The 21321-nt window shown below is 40.4% G+C and overlaps 1 protein-coding gene and 1 non-coding gene across 2 annotated transcripts in view; one reads left to right on the top strand and one right to left on the bottom strand.

The window, feature by feature from the left end:
* The window catches only part of CHRNA5 (cholinergic receptor nicotinic alpha 5 subunit), a 75789-nt gene that overhangs the window by 34634 nt on the left and 19834 nt on the right, over nt 1-21321 (top strand). The window lies entirely within an intron of this gene.
* On the bottom strand, nt 10964-11056 carry LOC113629384 (small nucleolar RNA SNORD116). Its single transcript, XR_003436516.1, has one exon. It is a non-coding gene; the product is annotated as a small nucleolar RNA SNORD116 (small nucleolar RNA).

Below are 21321 nucleotides of genomic sequence, written 5' to 3'. Positions count from 1 at the left end.
CAAGATATGATCTATCCTGGAGAATGTTCCATGAGCACTTGAGAAAAATGTGTATTCTGTTGTTTTTGGATGGAATGTCCTATAAATATCAATTAAGTCCATCTTGTTTAATGTATCATTTAAAGCTTGTGTTTCCTTATTTATTTTCATTTTGGATGATCTGTCCATTGGTGAAAGTGGGGTGTTAAAGTCCTCTACTATGAATGTGTTACTGTCGATTTCCCCTTTTATGGCTGTTAGCATTTGCTTTATGTATTGAGGTGCTCCTATGTTGGGTGCGTAAATATTTACAATTCTTATATCTTCTTCTTGGATCAATCCCTTGATCATTATGTAGTGTCCTTCTTTGTCTCTTGTAATAGTCTTTATTTTAAAGTCTATTTTGTCTGATATGAGAATTGCTACTCCAGCTTTCTTTTGGTTTCCATTTGAATGGAATATCTTTTTCCATCCTCTTACTTTCAGTCTGTATGTGTCCCTAGGTCTGAAGTGGGTCTCTTGTAGACAGCATATATATGGGTCTTGTTTTTGTATCCATTCAGCCAATCGGTGTCTTTTGGTGGGAGCATTTAGTCCATTTACGTTTAAGGTAATTATCGATATGTATGTCTCTATTCCCGTTTTCTTAATTGTTTTGGGTTCGTTATTGTAGGTCTTTTCCTTCTCTTGTGTTTCTTGCCTAGAGAAGTTCCTTTAGCATTTGTTGTAAAGCTGGTTTGGTGGTGCTGAAGTCTCTCAGATTTTGCTTGTCTGTAAAGGTTTTAATTTCTCCATCAAATCTGAATGAGATCCTTGCTGGGTAGAGTAATCTTGGTTTCAGGTTTTTCTCCTTCATCACTTTAAATATGTCCTGCCACTCCTTTCTGGCTTGCAGAGTTTCTGCTGAAAGATCAGCTGTTAACCTTATGGGGATTCCCTTGTGTGTTATTTGTTGTTTTTCCCTTGCTGCTTTTAATATGTTTTCTTTGTATTTAATTTTTGACAGTTTGATTAATATGTGTCTTGGTGTATTTCTCCTTGGATTTATCCTGTATGGGACTCTCTGTGCTTCCTGGACTTGATTAACTATTTCCTTTCCCATATTAGGGAAGTTTTCAACTATAATCCTTCAAATATTTTCTCAGTCCCTTTCTTTTTCTCTTCTTCTGGAACCCCTATAATTCGAATGTTGGTGTGTTTAATGTTGTCCCAGAGGTCTCTGAGACTGTCCTCAATTCTTTTCATTCTTTTTTCTTTATTCTGCTCTGCAGTGGTTATTTCCACTATTTTATCTTCCAGGTCACTTATCCGTTTTTCTGCCTCAGTTATTCTGCTATTGATCCCATCTAGAGTATTTTTAATTTCATTTATTGTGTTGTTCATCGTTGTTTGTTTCATCTTTAGTTCTTCTAGGTCCTTGTTAAATGTTTCTTGCATTTTGTCTATTCTATTTCCAAGATTTTGGATCATCTTTACTATCATTATTCTGAATTCTTTTTCAGGTAGACTGCCTATTTCCTCTTCATTTGTTAGGTCTGGTGGGTTTTTATCTTGCTCCTTCATCTGCTGTTTGTTTCTCTGTCTTCTCATTTTGCTTAATTTACTGTGTTTGGGGTCTCCTTTTTGCAGGCTGCAGGTTCGTAGTTCCCGTTGTTTTTGGTGTCTGTCCCCAGTGGCTTAGGTTGGTTCAGTGGGTTGTGTAGGCTTCCTGGTGGAGGGGACTAGTGTCTGTGTTCTGGTGGATGAGACTGGATTTTGTCTTTCTTGTGGGCAGGTCCACATCTGGTGGTGTGTTTTGGGGTGTCTGTGGACTTATTATGATTTTAGGCAGCCTCTCTGCTAATGGGTGGGGTTGTGTTCCTTTCTTGCTAGTTGTTTGGCATAGGGTGTCCAGCACTGTAGCTTGCTGGTCGTTGAGTGAAGCTGGGTACTGGCGTTGAGATGGAGATCTCTGGGAGATTTTCACCGTTTGATATTATGTGGAGCTGGGAGGTCTCTTGGGGACCAGTGTCCTGAAGTTGGCTCTCCCACGTCAGAGGCACAGCACTGACTCCTGGCTGCAGCACCAAGAGCCTTTCATCCACACGGCTCAGAATAAAAGGGAGAAAAAGTAGAAAGAAAGAATTAGTAGAAGTAGAAAGAAAGAGAAAGAAGGAAAGAAAGAAAGAAAGGAGGGAGGGAGTGAGGAAGGAAGGAAGGAAGGAAGGAGGGAAGGAAGGAAAAAAAGAAAGAAAGAAGATAAAGTAAAATAAAATAAAGTAAGATAAAATATAATAAAGTTATTAAAATAGAAATAATTATTAAGAAAAAAATTTTTAAAAAACAAAACGGACGGATAGAACCCTAGGACAAATGGTGGAAGCAAAGCTATACAGACAAAATCTCACACAGAAGCATACACATGCACACTCACAAAAAGAGGAAAAGGGGAAAAAATCATAAATCTTGCTCGCAAAGTACACCTCCTCAATTTGGGATGATTCGTTGTCTATTCATGTATTCCACAGATGCAGGGTATATCAAGTTGATTGTGGAGCTTTAATCCGCTGCTTCTGAGGCTGCTGGGAGAGATTTCCCTTTCTCTTCTTTGTTCGCACAGCTCCCGGAGTTCAGCTTTGGATTTGGCCCTGCCTCTGCGTGTAGGTCGCCGGAGGGCGTCTGTTCTTCACTCAGACAGAACGGGGGTTAAAGGAGCAGCTACGTCAGGGACTCTGGCTCACTCAGGCCGGCGGGGAGGAAGGGGCACAGAGTGCGGGGCAGGCCTGCGGCGGCAGAGGCCGGCTTGATGCTGCACCAGCCTGAGGCGCACCGTGCGTTCTCCCGGGGAAGTTGTCCCTGGATCCCGGGACCCTGGCAGTGGCAGGCTGCACAGGCTCCCCGGAAGGGAGGTGTGGATAGTGACCTGTGCTCACACACAGGCTTCTTGGTGGTGGCAGCAGCAGCAGCCTTAGCGTCTCATTCCCGTCTCTGGGGTCCGCGCTTTTAGCCGCGGCTCGCGCCCGTCTCTAGAGCTCCTTTAAGCAGCGCTCTTAATCCCCTCTGCTTGCTCACCAGGAAACAAAGAGTGTAGAAAAAGTCTCTTGCCTCTTCGGCAGGTCCACACTTTGCCCCGGACTCCCTCCCAGCTAGCCGTGGTACACTAACCCCCTGCAGGCTGTGTTCACTCCGCCAACCCCAGTCCTCTCCCTGCGCTCAGACCAGACCGAAGCCCGAGCCTCAGCTCCCAGCCCCGCCCGCCCCGGTGGTTGATCAGACAAGCCTCTCGGGCTGGTGAGTGCCGGTCGACAGCAATCCTCTGTGCTGTCCTCTGTATCTCTCCGCTTTGCCCTCCGCACCCGTGTTGCTGCGCTCTCCTCCGCGGCACCGAAGCTCCCCCCTCCGCCACCAGCAGTCTCCGCCCGCGAAGGGGCTTCCTAGTGTGTGGAAACCTTTCCTCCTTCACAGCTCCCTCCCACTGGTGCAGGTCCCGTCCCTATCGTTTTGTCTCTGTTTATTCTTTTTCTTTTGCCCTACCCAGGTACGTGGGGAGTTTCTTGACTTTTGGGAGGTCTGAGTTCTTCTGCCAGCGTTCAGTAGGTGTTCTGTAGGAGTTGTTCCACGTGTAGATGTATTTTTGGTGTATCTGTGGGGAGGAAGGTGATCTCCGCGTCTTACTCTTCTGCCATCTTCCCCTTGTCCCCCTGTTTGTAGATTTTTTGATGATGGCCCTTCTGACTGGTGTGAGGTGGTACCTCATTGTAGTTTTGATTTGCATTTCTCTAATGATTAGTAATGTTGAGCATCCTTTCATGTGTTTGGTGGCAATCTGTATATCTTCCTTGGAGAAATGTCTATTTAGGTCTTCTGTCCATTTTTGGATTGGGTTGTTTGTTTTATTGATATTGAGCTGCATGAGCTGCTTATAAATTTTGGAGATAAATCCTTTGTTAGTTGCTTTGTTTACAAATATTTTCTCCCATTCTGAGGCTTGTCTTTCTGTCTTGATTATGGTTTCCTTTGCTGTGCAAAAGCTTTGAAGTTTCATTAGGTCACATTTGTTTGTTTTTATTTCTGTTTCTCTAGAAGGTAGGTCAAAAGGGATCTTGCTGTGATTTATGTCAAAGAGTGTTCTGCCTATTTTTTCCTCTAAGAGTTTTATACTGTCTGGCCTTACATTTAGGTCTTTAATCCACTTTAAGTTTATTTTTGTGTATGGTGTTAGGGAGTGTTCTAATTCCATTCTTTTATATGTAGCTGTCCAGTTTTCCTAGCACCACTTACTGAAGAGGCTGTCTTTTCTCCACTGTATATTCTTGCCTCTTTTATCAAAAATAAGGTGACCATATGTGCGTGGGTTTATCTCTGGGCTTTCTATCCTGTTCCATTGATCTATCTTTCTGTTTTTTTGCCAGTACCATACTGTCTTGATTACTATAGCTTTGTAGTATAGTCTGAAGTCTGGGAGCCCGATTCCTCCAGCTCCATTTTTCTTTCTCAAGATTGCTTTGGCTATTCGGGGTCCTTTGTGTTTCCATACAAATTGTGAAGTTTTTTGTTCTAGTTCTGTGAAAAATGCCACTGGTAGTTTGATAGGGATTGCATTAAATCTGTAGATTGCTTTGGGTACTACAGTCATTTTCACAATGTTGATTCTTCCAATCCAAGAACATGGTATATCTCTCCATCTATTTGTATCATTTTTAATTTCTTTCATCAGTGTCTTATAATTTTCTGCATACAGGTCTTTTGTCTCCCTAGGTGGGTTTATTCCTAGGTATTTTATTCTTTTTGTTGCAGTGGTAAATGGGAGTGTTTTCTTAATTTCTCTTTAAGATTTTTCATTATTGGTTTATAGGAATTCAAGAGATTTCTGTGCATTAATTTTGTATCCTGCTACTTTACCAAATTCATTGATTAGCTCTAGTAGTTTTCTGGTAGCATCTTTAGGATTCTCTGTGTATAGTATCATGTCATCTGCAAATAGTGACAGCTTTACTTCTTTTCTGATTTGGATTCCTTTTATTTCTCTTTCTTCTCTGATTGCTGTGGCTAAAACTTCCAAAACTATGTTGAATAATAGTGGTGAGAGTGGCAACCTTGTCTTGTTCCTGATCTTAGTGGAAATGGTTTCAGTTTTTCACCCTTGAGAATGATGTTTGCTGTGGGTTTGTCATATATGGCCTTTATTGTGTTGAGGCAAGTTCCCTCTATGCCTACTTTCTGGAAGTTTTTTATCATAAACGGGTGTTGAATTTTGCCGAAAGATGTTTCTTCATGTATTAAGATGATATCGTTTTTTTCTTCGATTTTTAATATGGTGTATCACATTGATTGATTTGTGTATATTGAAGAATCCTTGCATTCCTTGGATAAACCCCACTTGATCATGGTGTATGATCCTTTTACTGTGCAGTTGGATTCTGTTTGCTAGTATTTTGTTGAGGATTTTTGCATCCATGTTCATCAGTGATATTGGCTTGTAGTTTTCTTTCTTTGTGACATCTTTGTCTGGTTTTGGTATCAGGGTGATGGTGTCCTCGTAGTACTAGTTTGGGAGTGTTCCTCCCTCTGCTATATTTTGGAAGAGTTTGAGAAGGAGAAGTGTTAGCTATTCTCTAAATGTTTGATAGAATCTGGTGCTGGGCTTTTGTTTCTTAGAAGATTTTTAATCACAGTCTCAATTTCAGTGCTTGTGATTGGTCGGTTTATATTTTGTATTTCTTCCTGGTTTAGTCTCGGAAGGTTGTGCTTTTCTAAGAATTTGTCCATTTCTTCCTGGTTGTCCATTTTATTGGCATATCGTTGCTTGTAGTAATCTCTCATGATCCTTTGTATTTCTGCAGTGTGAGTTGTTACTTCTCGTTTTTCATTTCAAAATCTATTGATTTGAGTCTTCTCCCCTTTTTTCTTGATGAGGCTGGCTAATGGTTTATCAATTTTGTTTATCTTCTCAAAGAACCAGCTTTTAGTTTTATTGATCTTTGCTATTGTTTCCTTCATTTCTTTTTCATTTATTTCTGATCTGATCCTTTTGATTTCTTTCCTTCTGCTAACTTTGAGGGTTTTTTGTTCTTCTTTCTCTAATTGCTTTAGGTGTAAGGTTAGGTTGTTTATTTGAGATTTTTCTTGTTTCTTGAGGTAGGATTGTATTGCTATAAGCTTTCCTTTTAGAACTGCTTTTGCTGCATTCCCTAGGTATTGGGTTGTTGTATTTTAATTGTCATTTGTTTCTAGTATTTATTGATTTCTTCATTGATTTCCCCAGTGATCTCTTGGTTATTTAGTAGTGTATTGTTAGGCTTCATGTGTTTGTATTTTTACAGATTTTTTCCTGTAATTGATACCTAGTCTCATAGCGTTGTGGTCAGAAAAGATGCTTGATACAATTTCAATTTTCTTAAATTTATCAAGGCTTGTTTTGTGACACAAGATATGATCTATCCTGGAGAATGTTCCATGAGCACTTAAGAAACAAGTGTATTCTGTTGTTCTTGGACAGAATGTCCTATAAATATCAATTAAGTCCATCTTGTTTAATGTATCCTTTAAAGCTTGTGTTTCCTTATTTATTTTCATTTTGGATGATCTGTCCATTGATGAAAGTAGGGTGTTAAAGTTCCCTACTATGATTGTGTTACTGTCGATTTCCCCTTTTATGGCCGTTAGCATTTGCTTTATGTATTGAGGTGCTCCTATGTTGGGTGCGTAAATATTTACAATTCTTATATCTTCTTCTTGGATTGATCCCGTGATCACTATGTAGTGTCCTTCTTTGTCTCTTGTAATAGTCTTTATTTTAAAGTCTATTTTGTCTGATATGAGAATTGCTACTCCAGCTTTCTTTTGATTTCCATTTGCATGGAATAAGTTTTTCCATCCCCTCACTTTCAGTCTGTATGTGTCCCTAGGTCTGAAGTGGGTCTCTTGTAGACAGCATTTATATGGGTCTTGTTTTTGTATCGATTCAGCCAGTCTGTGTCTTTTGGTTGGAGCATTTACATTTAAAGTAGTTATTGCTATGTATGTTCCTATTACCATTTTCTTAATTGTTTTGGGTTTGTTATTGTAGGTCTTCTCCTTCTCTTGTGTTTCCTGCATAGAGAAGTTCCTCTGGCATTTGTTTAAAGCTGGTTTGGTGGTGCTGAATTCTCTTAGCTTTTACTTGTCTGTAAAGATTTTAATTTCTCCATCAAATCTGAATGAGATCCTTGCTGGGTAGAGTAATCTTGGTTGTAGGTTTTTCCCTTTCATCACTTTAAATATGTCCTGCCAGTCCCTTCTGGCTTGCAGAGTTTCTACTGAAAGATCAGTTGTTAACCTTATGGGGAATTCCCTTGTGTGTTATTTGTTGTTTTTCCCTTGCTGCTTTTAATATGTTTTCTTTGTATTTAATTTTTGACAGTTTGAGTAATATGTGTCTTGGCATGTTTCTCCTTGGATTTATCCTGTATGGGACTCTCTGTGCTTCCTGGACTTGGTTGAGTATTTCCCTTCCCATATTAGGGAAGTTTTCAACTATAATCTCTTCAAATATTTTCTCAGTCCCTTTCTTTTTCTCTTCTTCTTCTGGGACCCCTATAATTAGAATGTTGGTGCATTTAATGTTGTCCCAGAGGTATCTGAGACTGTCCTCAATTCGTTTCAGTCTTTTTCTTTATTCTGCCCTGCAGTAGTTATTTCCACTATTTTATCTTCCAGGTCACTTATCCATTCTTCTGCCGCAGTTATTCTGCTATTGATTCCTTCTAGAGAATTTAAAATTTCATTTATTGTGTTGTTCATCATTGTTTGTTTGCTCTTTAGTTCTTCTAGGTCCTTGTTAAACGTTTCTCGTATTTTCTCCATTCTATTTCCAAAATTTTGGATCATCTTTACTATCATTACTCTGAATTTTTTTTTCAGGTAGACTGCGTATTTCCTCTTCATTTGTTTGGTGTGGTGGGTTTTTGCCTTGCTCCTTCATCTGCTGTGTGTTTTTCTGTTTTCTCATTTTGCTTAACTTACTGTATTTGGAGTTTCCTTTCTGAAGGCTGCAGGTTCATAGTTCCTGTTGTTTTTGGTGTCTGTCCCCAGTGGCTAAGGTTGTTTCATTGGGTTGTGTAGGCTTCGTGGTGGAGGGGACTGGTGCCTGTGTTCTGGTGGATGAGGCTGGATCTTTTCTTGTGGGCAGGTCCACGTCTGGTGGTGTGTTTTAGGGTGTCTGTGACCTTTTTAGGACTTTAGGCAGCCTTTCTGCTAATGGGTGGGCTTGTGTTCCTGTCTTGCTAGTTGTTTGGCTTGGGTTGTCCAGCACTGTAGCCTGCTGGTCATTGAGTGGAGCTGGGTCTTAGCATTGAGATCAAAATCTCTGGGAGAGCTTTTGCTGTTTGATATTACATGGAGCCAGAAGGTCTCTGGTTGACCAGTGTCCTGCACTCAGCTCTCCCACCTCAGAGGCACAGGCCTGACACCCAGCCGGAGCACCAAGATCCTGTCAGCCAGATGGCTCAGGAGAAAAGGGAGAAAAAAGAAAGAAAGAAAGAAAAATTAAATAAAGTTATTAAAATAAAAAATTTTTAAAAGTATTTAAAAAAATTTAAAAGTATTAAAAAAATAAAGAAGAGAACAACCAAACCAAAAAACAAATCCACCAACAATAACAAGGGCTAAAAAATATACTAAAAAAAGACAAAAAAAACCCCAAAACAGACGGACAGAACCCTAGGACAAATTGTAAATGCAAAGCTATACAGACAAAATCACACAAAGAAGCATACACATACACACTCACAAAAAGAGAAAAAGGAAAAATATATATATATTAAAAAAAGGAAGAGAGCAACCAAATCAATAAACAAATCTACCAATGCTAATAAACTCTAAATACTAAACTACAGTAAACATAAAACAAATTAGAAACAAATTAGATGCAGAAAGCAAACCCCCAAGTCTACAGTTGCTCCCAAAGTCCACCACCTCAATTTTGGGATGATTCGTTGTCTATTCAGGTATTCCACAGATGCAGGGTACATCAAGTTGATTGTGGAGATTTAATCCACTGCTCCTGAGGCTGCTGGGAGAAGTTTCCCTTTCTCTTCTTTGTTCTCACAGCTCCTGGGGTGCAGCTTTGGATTTCGCCCTGCCTCTGCGTTTAGGTCACCGGAGGTCATCTATTCTTCACTCAGACAGGACGGAGTTAAAGTAGCAGCTGATTAGGGTGGTCTGGCTTGCTCAGACCCGGGGATGAGAGGGGTATAGAATGCGGGGCGAGCCTGTGGCGGCAGAGGCCAGTGTGACGTTGCAACAGCCTGAGGCGCGCTGTGTGCTCTCCTGGGGAAGTTGTCCCTGGATCATGGGACCCTGGCAGTGGTGGGCTGCACAGGCTCCTGGGAGGGGAGGTGTGGATAGTGACCTGTGCTTGCTCATAGGCTTCTTGGTGGCTGCAGCAGCAGACTTAGCGCTTCATGCCCGTCTCTGGTGTCTGCGCTGATAGACGCGGCTCATGCCCGTCTCTGGAGCTCGTTTATGCGGTGCTCTGAATCCCTTCTCCTCGCACACCCTGAAACAATGGTCTCTTGCCTCTTAGGCAGTTCCAGACTTTTTCCCGGACTCCCTCCGGGCTAGTTGTGGCATACTAGCCCCCTTCAGGCTGTGTTCACGCAGGCAACCCCAGTGTTCTCCCTGTGATCTGAACTCCAAAGCCGGAACCTCAGTTCCCAGCCCCCACCCACCCTGGCAGGTGAGCAGACAAGCCTCTTGGGCTGGTGAGTGCTGGTTGGCACCGATCCTCTGTGTGGGAATCTCTCCGCTTTGCCCTCTGCACCCTTGTTGCTGTGTTCTCCTCCGTGGCTCCGAAGCTTACCCCACCCCGCCCACCCGCCATCTCCACCAGTGAAGGGGCTTCCTAGTGTGTGGAAACCTTTCCTCCTTCACAGCTCCCTCCCACTGGTGCAGGTCCCATCCCTATTCTTTTGTCTCTGTTTTTTCTTTTTTCTTTTGCCCTACCCAGGTACATGGGGAGTTTCTTGCTTTTTGGGAAGTCTGAGGTCTTCTGCCAGCGTTCAGTAGGTGTTTTGTAGGAGTTGTTCCACATGTAGATGTATTTCTGATGTATTTGTGGAGAGGAACGTGATCTCCACGTCTTACTCCTCTGCCATCTTGAAGGTCTCCTCGTATTATTTTTGCTAACACCCTTTTGAAACTAAAAGGCAACTGTATGAATCCTGTGAATTAATTTATAAGTAGAGATGTTGAACAGTTTTGGAAATATATGCATCTTATAAATCAAAGCCTGTTTAGCAAGTAGGTTAATTTTTTTTAACATCTTTATTGGAGCATGATTGCTTTACATTGTTGTGTTTGTTTCTGTTGTATAACAAAGTGAATCAGCTATACGTATACATATATCCCCATATCCCCTCCCTCTTGCCTCTCCCTCCCACCCTCCCTATCCCACCCCTCTAGGTGGTCACAAAGCACTGAGCTGATCTCCCTGTGCTGTGCGGCTGCTTCCCACTAGCTATCTATTTTACATTTGGTAGTGTATATATGTCCATGCCACTCTCTCACTTCGTCCCAGCTTACCCTTCCCCCTCCCCCTGTCCTCAAGTCCATTCTCTACGTCTGCGTCTTTATTCCTGTCCTGCCCCTAGGTTCTTCAGAACCATTTTTTTTTTTAGATTCCATATATATGTGTTAGCATACGATATTTGTTTTTCTCTTTCTGACTTCACTGTGTATGACAGACTCTAGGTCCATCCCCCTCACTACAAATAACTCAATTTCGTTTCTTTTTATGGCTGAGTAATATTCCATTGTATATATGTGCCACGTCTTTATCCATTCATCTGTCGATGGACAGTTAGGTTGCTTCCATGTCCTGGCTATTGTAAATAGTGCTGCAATGAACATTGGGTTACATGACAAGCAGGTTAATATTGTATTAGATAAATTGTTGTTTTATGGCAGGTATTAACGCATACACAGTGTTTCATTTCAACTGTGAATTGTTTTTATTTTATTTTTTGGACCTCAGATTCGATGAGGAGACGGTAGAGTGTTCTCCCACATTTTGTTCAGATTTTCCAAGGAATGCATACAAGGGTGTCATGATCGATGCAAGCACGTGCTGGGACGCTGCAGAACCCAACAGGGCAGGCCGTGTGGCTCCGCCGAGGAGCCAGTGACCCCCAAGTACTCCAACAGCCTGGGGAATCCACAGCCCCCAGGCCACTCAGCAAGAGGAACAGTCAATCCATGCTTGCAGCCACTGGGCCTGTCTGAGGAAACCCTAATATCCAGTGGCACATCTTGGGGTGCTTGAAGGCCTGCTGTCCTGAGGTATCCACAGCCACGCTCGGCACCCTGGGCCTACCTCACTTCTTCCAGGTCTCCCTACCACCTCCAGTCCTCAGGCCATGCGAAGGTCTTCTTGTCTTCGCCGACAGCCAGGCTTGCCCAGCAAGTGCACCTGAGAAGTAGACAGAAATCACACAGGCTTCAGAATTGGACCCGGGTCCTCAGAGAACACGATTCAGGCAAACATTTACCTGGGCGTGAGCCCTGCACCTGCTTCCCAAGTACCTCTATCACTTAGGAGAACTGAATGCATGTCTGACAGCACAACTGCAGGAAGGTAGGCACGTAGGTGGGCCTGCGTGTGAGAGGGTGTATGTGTGTGCGCGTGCGTGCGTCTGTGATTGCGTGTATGGACGTACTTGCAGATTTCTGTGTGTGCCTCTGAATCTGCGTCTTGGTCTCTGTGTGTCCCTTTGCTCCTCTGCAGAGCCTCGAACAGTAAAAACCACACCTTATACACAGAGCCCTGGCCTCGGACCCTCCTACTGAATGGAGAAAGACCCCAGCTGCCTTCAAGAGGCCGCATGCGAACTTTGACCCCGATGGGCTGTTGAAATAGACCACGGGCTCCCACTCTCCAGCAGCCCCACCTTCTGACCAAAGCACATAGACTTGAGGGACCGGCCTCCCGGCCGTGGGTGTCACATTTGTGTGGACCTGGAGACCCTGCCAGCTACAAGCACATCTGATGTGCACTTGGGGCCACTCCCAGCGCTTCCACGAACAAGGGAGCCTCCCGTGGGCAAGCTGACGCCTCGCTGCAGCTGGCTACAGGCAAGATGCAGCCTGTCTTCCTCTCAAGGGGCCAAAGGAATTCAGCCCAGGTGCCACTTCAGGCCAACTAGGCCAGATCACCTTCTGGGGACCCGCAGGGACGCTGACCACGGGAAGCAGTGGTCTTCAGTAACCATGACCCAGAGTCAAACCCCACGGTGGAAACTAGGCCACCTTCCCGGCCACGTTCCGGCCAGCTCCCCAGCCAGCAGGATTTGTGGCCCTGACCCCCGAGGAAACGCTCAAACACTCAAATGCTCAACAGCCTTGTCCCACGTGCCCTCCTCCTGCCCACAGGGCAACTCGACCCGACTGAAAGCCACAGATGCCATGCAAACATGCGGACACTGAGCACCAGGGAAGACAGCAAGCATGTCTGCTTTGATGACGGCGACTCCACCCCATGCATCCTGGCACCTCTCCTCCGACACAGAGACACTACTGAGGACCTCACAGAGATCCAAGGCACTGTCCACGAGGACCACAGAAAGCCTTCAAATGGAAGACCTCTGCCACGCGAGGGGACCTGGAACCCTGAAAGGGAGCAAGTGGCTGTCCACAGCGGCTGTAAATTGTTGTTTTTACATGACACAGTATTGTTTTTCAAACCTAACTCAGTTTCTATCCATAGCTTCCCTGAACTGTACAAAGACTTCATTCAGTGACCTGTGGAGCACAAAAATATTGATTTTTGTCCCAATGAATTGAGACTGCTTGTACACTTTTGGAGAAATATGTGAATTTATAAAGATTTTGTATATACTTGTTTAGAAAATTGATTACATCCTTTGATGCACAGAAGTTTTTAAGTTAGATATAGTCTCATTTGTCTATTTTTGTTTGTATTGCTTGTGCTTTTGGTGTCATTTCCAAGAAATCATTGCCAAATCCAGTATTATGAAGCTTTTCCCCTATGTTTTCTTCTTGGAGTTTTATGGTTTGGGGTCTTAAATTTAGGTCTTTAATCCATTTTTAGCTGATTTTTGTATATGGTGTTAGGTAAGCATCCCACTTAATTCTTTTGCGTGTGGCTAACCAGTTTTCCCAACACTATTTGTTGAAGAAACTGTTCTTTCCCACATTGAGTGGTCCTGGCACCTTTGTCCTGTAAGCCTTTTAATGACTTCATAATATTTCATGTAATGGATATGTTATACTCTAATTGTTTGTTTTGTTTCCAGATTTTTGTTACAGTGTTTACTGTGGTAAACATTCTTGTGCATATGTCCTTATGTACTGGTGCTTTTATTGCTATGGGAGTTAGGTATGGGGTTGCTGAATCAAGGGAATATATACTTTTATTTTCTGATAAATTTTGCAAGATTAAAATATTTCAAGATTACTTTTCCAAAAGGCAGTAACACTTTACATTTCTGTCAGCAGTGTTTGAGAACAGCAGGATTCTTCTTTTATCCTAGGACCATTGGCATCAGGAAGGCCTCTCCCAGGGGAGGGATCACATATATGACTAAGAAAAATAAAGATGTTTCTCTATATCATTATATATGTTAGTGCTTAACATTTAAATGCATAAAGAGTCCCCTATTCTCATTTTCCATAACCTCAAGAAGCCTACTGAGTAAGAGGAAAGAGGATTGATCTGGGTTGCAGTTAGAGTTCTGTGATTAACTGGCACTTAACCTATAAAGGTAGAATCACTTGATATGGAAAAACCATGGACTTGGGTGACAAACCTGGCTTCAAAGTCTTGTGACAAGTCAGCTTCCCAGCCTTTTGCTCTATGATCCTGGGCAAATGACTACCTTTCAGAACTTTAGTCTCTTCACTTATAAAGGATGTTCGCACATTTGCTGTTGACACTTTAAAAATGTACTGTTGAGGTTTACAAAGAAAAAAGTGTGCAGTTGGTATTACTCAAATGCTGGCTTAGTCCATTTGGGCTGCTATAGCAAAATGCCACACACGGAGAAGCTTATACACAACAGGCATTGATTTCTCACACTTCTGGGGGCTGGAAGTCTGGGATCAGTGTGGTTGGATGAGGGCCCTCTTCCAGGTCTCAGACTTCTTATTGTGTCCTCTTATGGCAGAATGTGCTAGGGAGCTCTCTGGAGCCTTTTTATAAGGTCCTAGCCCTGTTCATGGGGATTCCACCCTCATGACTGAAGCAGCTCCCAAAGGCCCTACCTACCAATACCATAACCTTTGGAGGTTAGGATTTCAACATGAATTTTGGGAAGAAACAAACATTCAGACCATTCAAGTACCATAATCTGTTATTAAAATAGTTATCAAAATAGACTGTTAAAGGCAAAACCATGGAGACAGTACAAAATTGAGTGATTGCTGGGGGTTGAAGGGGGAGAGATGAATAGGCAGAGCACAGAGGATTTCTAGGGCAGTGAAAATACTGTAGGATGCCGTAATGATGGATTCATGCCATCATAAATTTGTCCAAACCCATAGAATATATAACATCAAGAGGCAAGTGTAATGTAAACTATAGATTTTGGTGATAACGATATATCAGTGTAGGTTCCTCAGTTGCAAGGAATGTTCTGCTCTGATGGGGATGTTGATAATGGGGGAGGCTGTGCATTTGGGTGGGGCAGGGCATATAAAAATCTCTGTACCTTCCCCTCAGATTTGCTATGAACCTCAAACTGCTCTAAAAGGCATTATATTTTTTAATTGTTTATGATCACCATAGTAAGTCTGGTTAATATCCGCCACCATACACAGTTACAAATTTTTTCTTGTGATGAGAACTTTCAAGATTCACTCTCTTAGCAACTTTCAAATATGTAACATGGTTTTATTAACTACAGTCACTATGCTGTACATTACACCCCCATGACTTATTTTATAAAGGGAATTTTTTACCTTTTGAGCCCCTTCACCCATTTCTCCCACCCCGCTCTCCCTGTTCCTCTGTATCTATGAACTGGGTTTTTTTTTTTTTTTCCTATTTTTTTTTTTAAAGATTCCACATATAAGTGAGATCACATAGTATTTGTCTTTCTCTGTCTGACTTATTTCACTTAGCATAATGCCCTCAAGGTCCATCCATGTTGTCACAAATGGCAGGATTTCCTTCTTTTTGGTGGTTGAATAACATTCCATTGTGTGTGTGTGTACATGCACACACGCACATATGTGTGTGTGTGTGTGTGTGTGTATCACATTTTCTTTATTCATCCATTTGTGGACACTGAGGTTGTTTTCATATCTTGGCTATTGTAAGTAATGCTGCAATGAACATGGGTTACAAATATCTTTTCAAGTTAGTGTTTTTGTTTTCCTTGGGTAAAGCCCCTGAAGTAGAATTGCTGTATCACGTGATAGTTATATTTTTAATTTTTTGAGGAACATCTATACTGTTTTCCATAGTGGCTGTACTGATTTACATTCCCACCAATAGTGCACAAGGGTTCCCTTTTCTCTGCATCCTCACCAGTGCTTCTCAGTACCTTTTCATTTACTTCTTGGCCAGCTGTATGTCTTCTTTGTAAAAGTGTTTATTCAGATCCTCTGCCCATTTTTTAATTGGATTGTTTGGTTTTTTTTTTTTTGCCATTGAATTGTATGTGTTCTTTATATATTTTGGATATTAACCCCTTATCAGATATATGATTTGCAAATAATTTCTCCCATTCTGTAGGTTGCCTTTTCATTTTGTTGGTAGTTTTCTTTGCTATGTAGAAGTTTTTTAGTTTGATGTAGTTCCACTTGCTTATTTTCACTTTTGTTGGCTTTGCTTTTGGTGTCAAATCCAAAGAATCATCACCAAGACCAATGTCAAGGAGTTTACTGACTATGTTTTCCTCTAGTTTTATGGTTTCAGGTCTTATGTCCAAGTCTTTAATCCATTTTGTGTTAATTTTTGTGTATGGTGTAAGATAGTGGTCCAGTTTCTTCCTTTTGCAAATGTCTGTCCAGTTTCCCCAGGACCATTTATTGAAGAGGCTGTCCTTTCCCCATTGTGTATATCTGTCTATCTATATACATTTTAAAAATTGAAGTATAGTTGACTTACAATATTATATTAGTTTCAGGTGTACAATGTACTGATTCAATATTTTTATAGATTACACACCATATAAAGGTATTGACTATGTTCCCTGTGCAGCATATTACATCCCTGTGACTTATTCATTTTATAACCCATTGTATATTCTTGTCTCCTTTATCATAAATCAGTTGACCATATATTTGTAGGTTTATTTGTGGGATCTCTATTCTGTTCCATTGATCTATGTGTCTGTATGACAATACCATACTGTTTTGATTGTTATAGCTTTGTAATGTAGTTTGAAACCAGGGAACATGATCCCATCAGCTTTGTTCTTTCTCAAGATTGTTTTGGCTATTTGGAGTCTTTGGTGTTTCCATACAAATTTTAGGATTGTGTATTCTATTTCTGTGAAAAATGCCATTGGAATTTTGATAGAGATTGTATTAAATCTGTACATTGGTTTGGGCAGTGTGGACATTTTAACAATACTAATTCTTCTAATCCATGAGCATAGTATATCTCTCCCTTTATTTGTGTCTTCTTCAATTTCTTTCATCGATGTCTTATGGCTTTCATTCTACAGGTTTGTCACCTCCTTGGTTAAATTTATTCCTAGGTATCTTTTTCTTTTTGATACAACTGTAAATGGGATTGTTTTCTTAACTTCTCTTTCTGATAGTTTGTTATTAGTGTATACAAAAGCAACAGATTTTTGTATATTCATTTTGTATCCTGCAACTTTAAACTGAATTCCTTTATTCTAAAAGTTATTTGATGGAGTCTTTAGGGTTTTCTCTTTGTATAATATCATGTCATCTGCAAATAGTGACAGTTTTACTTCTTCCTCTCCTATTTGGATGCCTTTTATCTCTTTTTCTTGGTTAATTGCTCTTGCTGGGATTTCCAGCACTATGTTGAATAAAAGTGGTGAGAATGGGCATCCTTGTCTTGTTCCTGATCTTAGAAGGAAAGCTTTCAGCTTTTCACCATTGAGTATGATGTTAGCTATGGACTTGTTGTATATGGCCTTTATTATGTTGAGGTATGTACCCTCTATATCCGCTTTGTTGAGAGTTTTTAATCATCAATGGATGCCGAATTTTGTCAAATGCTTTTCTGCATCTATTGAGATGACCATATGATTTTTTTTGAATTTAAGTTGATATTTTTATTCAGCAGGTTCTTATTAGTTATTTATTTTATACATATTAGTGTATATATGTCAATCCCAATCTCCCAATTCATCCCACCAGCACCCCCCAACACCCCGCTTTCCCCTCTTGGTGTCCATACATTTGTTCTCTCCATCTGTGTCAACCATATGATTTTTATCCTTCATTTTGTTAATGTGTATCACATTGATTGACTTCTGGATATTGAATCATCCTTGCATCCCTTGAATAAATCCTGCTTGACCATAGTGTATGATTGTTTAAATGTATTGTTAAATTTGGTTTGCTAATATTTTGTTGAGGATTTTTGCATCTATGTTCATCAGGAATATTACTCTGTTATTTTCTTTTCTTGTGGCATCCTTGTCTGATTTTGGTATCAGGGTAGTGTTTGCCTTGTAAAATGGGTTTGGAAGTGTTCCTTCCTATTTTTTGGAAGCGTCTGAGAAGGACTGGTATTAATTCTTCTTTAAATGTTTGGTAGAATTCACCAGTGAAGTGCTTGTTTGGTCCTGGATTTTGTTTGTTGGGAGAAACAAAGTCTTAATTTTTAAAAAATAGACTATTCCTGGGAAAGTTATAAAACATCAAAAAGAAATAAGGAAAATAAATGCAGTGGCATTGCACATTAAGTTTTATGTTTATTAAGAAAACTTATGGGGTAATTGTTCAAATAGCTTTTCTGAAGGTTATACCTATACTGTTTGTTATATTTTCTCAATTCTGATATACTACTATATTTGTACATATATTTCTCAGTCATTAGTTAGTCATAAAGAGGTTCTCTTTTAATAACAGCTTTATTGAGATACAATTCACATACCATATAATTCATCTATTGAAAGTGTATAATTCAGTGGATTTTACTATATTCACATGCAGCCATCACCACAGTTGATTTTAGAACATTTTCATATCCCCCCCCAAAGCACCCCCTCTCTAGGCAATCAAAAATCTGCTTTGTGTTTCTTTAGATTTGCCTATTCTGGATACTTCATGTAAATGGAATCATATAATATGTGGTCTTTTGTGACAGGCTTCTTTTATTAGCATAATGTTTTCAAGGTTCATCTAGGTTCTAGCATGCATCAGTAATTCACTCATTTTTATGACCAAATAATATTCCATTAGATATACTATGTTTTATCCATTTATCATTTGCTGGGCATTTACATTGTTTCTACTTTTTGGCTATTATGAGTAATGCTGCTATGAACATTCATATACAAGTTTTTGTATGGACGTCGGTTTTCATTTGTCGTGAGTATGTACCTAGGAGTGGAATTGCTAGGTCTTTGGTCACCCTTTAACTTTTTAGGAACTGCCAGACTGTTTTCCAAAGCAACAGTACGATTTTACATCCCCACTAGCAGTGTATGAGGGTCCCAATTTCTCCATATTTTTACCAACACTCGTTATTATCTGTGTTATTTATTATAGGCATCTTAGTGGGTATGATGTGGTATCTCATGGTTTTGATTTGCATCTTCCTGATGGCTAAAGGTTTTGAACATCTTTTCATGTACTTGGCCTTTCTTCTTTTAGGTAACTTACCTATTTTTAAATTGGGTTGATTAGGTTGTTGGGTCTTTTATTATACAAGTCCCTTGTCAGATGTATGATTTGCAAAAACTTTCTCCTGGTTCCCTCTTTTTTTTTTGAATTTTATTTTCTTTATTTTTTTATATAGCAGGTTCTTATTAGTTATCCATTTTATCCATATTAGTGTATATATGTCAATCCCAATCTCCCAATTCATCACACCACCACCCACCACCATCACTTTCCCCCCTTGGTGTCTATACGTTTGTTCACTACATCTGTGTCTCAATTTCTGCCCTACAAACTGGTTCATCTGTACCATTTTTCTAGGTTCCACATACATGTGTTAATATACAATATTTGTTTTTCTCTTTCTGACTTACTTCACTCTGCATGACAGTCTCTAGATCCATCCACAGCTCTACATATGACTCAATTTCATTCCTTTTTATGGCTGAGTAATATTCCATTGTATATATGTATCACATCTTCTAAAATCGTTCATCTGTCAATGGGCATTTAGGTTGCTTCCATGTCCTGGTTATTGTAAATAGTGCTGCAGTGAATATTCGGGTGCATGTGTCTTTTTGAATTATGGTTTTCTCAGGGTATATGCCCAGTAGTGGGATTGCTGGATCATACGGTAATTCTATTTTTAATTTTTTAAGGAACCTCCATACTGTTCTCCATAGTGGCTGTACCAATTTACATTCCCACCAACAGTGCAAGAGGGTTCCCTTTTCTCCACACCCTCTCCAGCATTTGTTGTTTGTAAATTTTCTGATGATGCCCATTCGAACTGGTGTGAGGTGATACCTCATTGTAGTTTTGATTTGCATTTCTCTAATAATTAGTGATGTTGAGCAGCTTTTCATGTGCTTCTTGGACATCTGTATGGCTAAGACATTTCTTTGGAGAAATGTCTATTTAGGTCTTCTGCCCATTTTTGGATTGGGTTGTTTCTTTCTTTCTTTCTTTCTTTTTTTTTTTGCGGTACGTAGCCCTCTCACTGTTGTGGCCTTTCCCGTTGCGGAGCACAGGCTCCGGAAGTGCAGGCTCAGCGGCCATGGCTCACAGGCCCAGCCACTGCCTGGCATGTGGGATCTTCCCGGACCGGGGCACGAACCCGTGTCCCCTGCATCGGCAGGCGGACTCTCAACCACTGCGCCACCAGGGGAGCCCTGGGTTGTTTCTTTTTTAAATATGGAGCTGCATGAGCTGTTTATGTATTTTGGAGATTAATCCTTTGTCCATTGATTCGTTTGCAAATATTTTCTTCCATTCTGAGGGTTGTCTTTTCGTCTTGCTTGTAGTTCCTTTTGCTGTGCAAAAGCTTTTAAGTTTCATTAGGTCCCACTTATTTTTGTTTTTATTTCCATTACTCTAGGAGGTGGGTCAAAAAAGATCTTGCTGTCATTTATGTCAAAGAGTGTTCTTCCTATGTTTTCCTCTAAGAGTTTTATAGTGTCCGGTCTTACATTTATGTCTCTAATCCATTTTTAGTTTACTTTATTTTATTTTTTAACATCTTTATTGGGGTATAATTGTTTTACAATGGTGTGTTAGTTTCTGCTTTATAACAAAGTGAATCAGTTATACATATACATATGTTCTCATATGTCTTCACTCTTGCGTCTCCCTCCCTCCCACCCTCCCTATCCCATTGAGTTTATTTTTGTGTATGGTGTTAGGGAGTGTTCTAATTTCATTTTTTTACATGTACCTGTCTGGTTTTCCCAGCACCACTTATTGAAGAGGCTGTTTTTTCTCCATTGTGTATCCTTGCCTCCTTTGTCATAGATTAGTTGACCATAGGTGCATGGGTTTATCTCTGGGCTTTCTATCCTGTTCTGTGGATCTATATTTCTGTTTTTGTGCCAGTACCATATTGTCTTGATTACTGTAGCTTTGATTTATAGTCTGAAGTCAGGGGGTCTGATTCCTCCAGCTCTGTTTTTTTCCCTCAAGACCACTTTGGCTATTTGGGGTCTTTTGTGTCTCCATACAAATTTTAAGATTTTTTGTTCTAGTTCTGTAAAAAATGCCATTGGTAATTTGATAGGGATTGCATTGAATGTGTAGATCGCTTTGGGTAGTATAGTCATTTTCACATTATTGATTCTTCCAATCCAAGAACATGGTATATCTGTCCATTTGTTTGTATCATCTTTAATTTCTTTCATCAGTGTCTTATAGTTTTCTGCATACAGGTCTTTTGTCTTCCGAGGTAGGTTTATTCCTAGGCATTTTATTCTTTTTGTTGCAGTGGTAAATGGGAGTGTTTCCTTAATTTCTCTTTCAGATTTTTCATCATTAGTGTATAGGAATGCAAGAGGTTTTCTGTGCATTAATTTTGTATCCTGCAACTTTACCAAATTCATTGATTAGCTCTAGTAGTTTTCTGGAGGCATCTTTAGGATTCTCTGTGTATTGTATCATGTCATCTGCAGACAGTGACAGTTTTAGTTTTTCTTTTCCTATTTGTATTCCTTTTATTTCTTTTTGTTCTCTGATTGCCATGGCTAGGACTTCCAAAACTATGTTGCATAATAGTGGTGAGAA

The sequence above is a fragment of the Aethalodelphis obliquidens genome, unplaced genomic scaffold, assembly GCF_003676395.1.
Source record: "Aethalodelphis obliquidens isolate GAN/ISIS:26980383/991018 unplaced genomic scaffold, ASM367639v1 scaffold26, whole genome shotgun sequence".
Taxonomy (NCBI): Eukaryota; Metazoa; Chordata; class Mammalia; order Artiodactyla; family Delphinidae; genus Aethalodelphis; species Aethalodelphis obliquidens.
The sequence above is the reverse complement of the archived record's forward strand: the minus strand, read 5'-3'. Positions and strand labels throughout refer to the sequence as shown.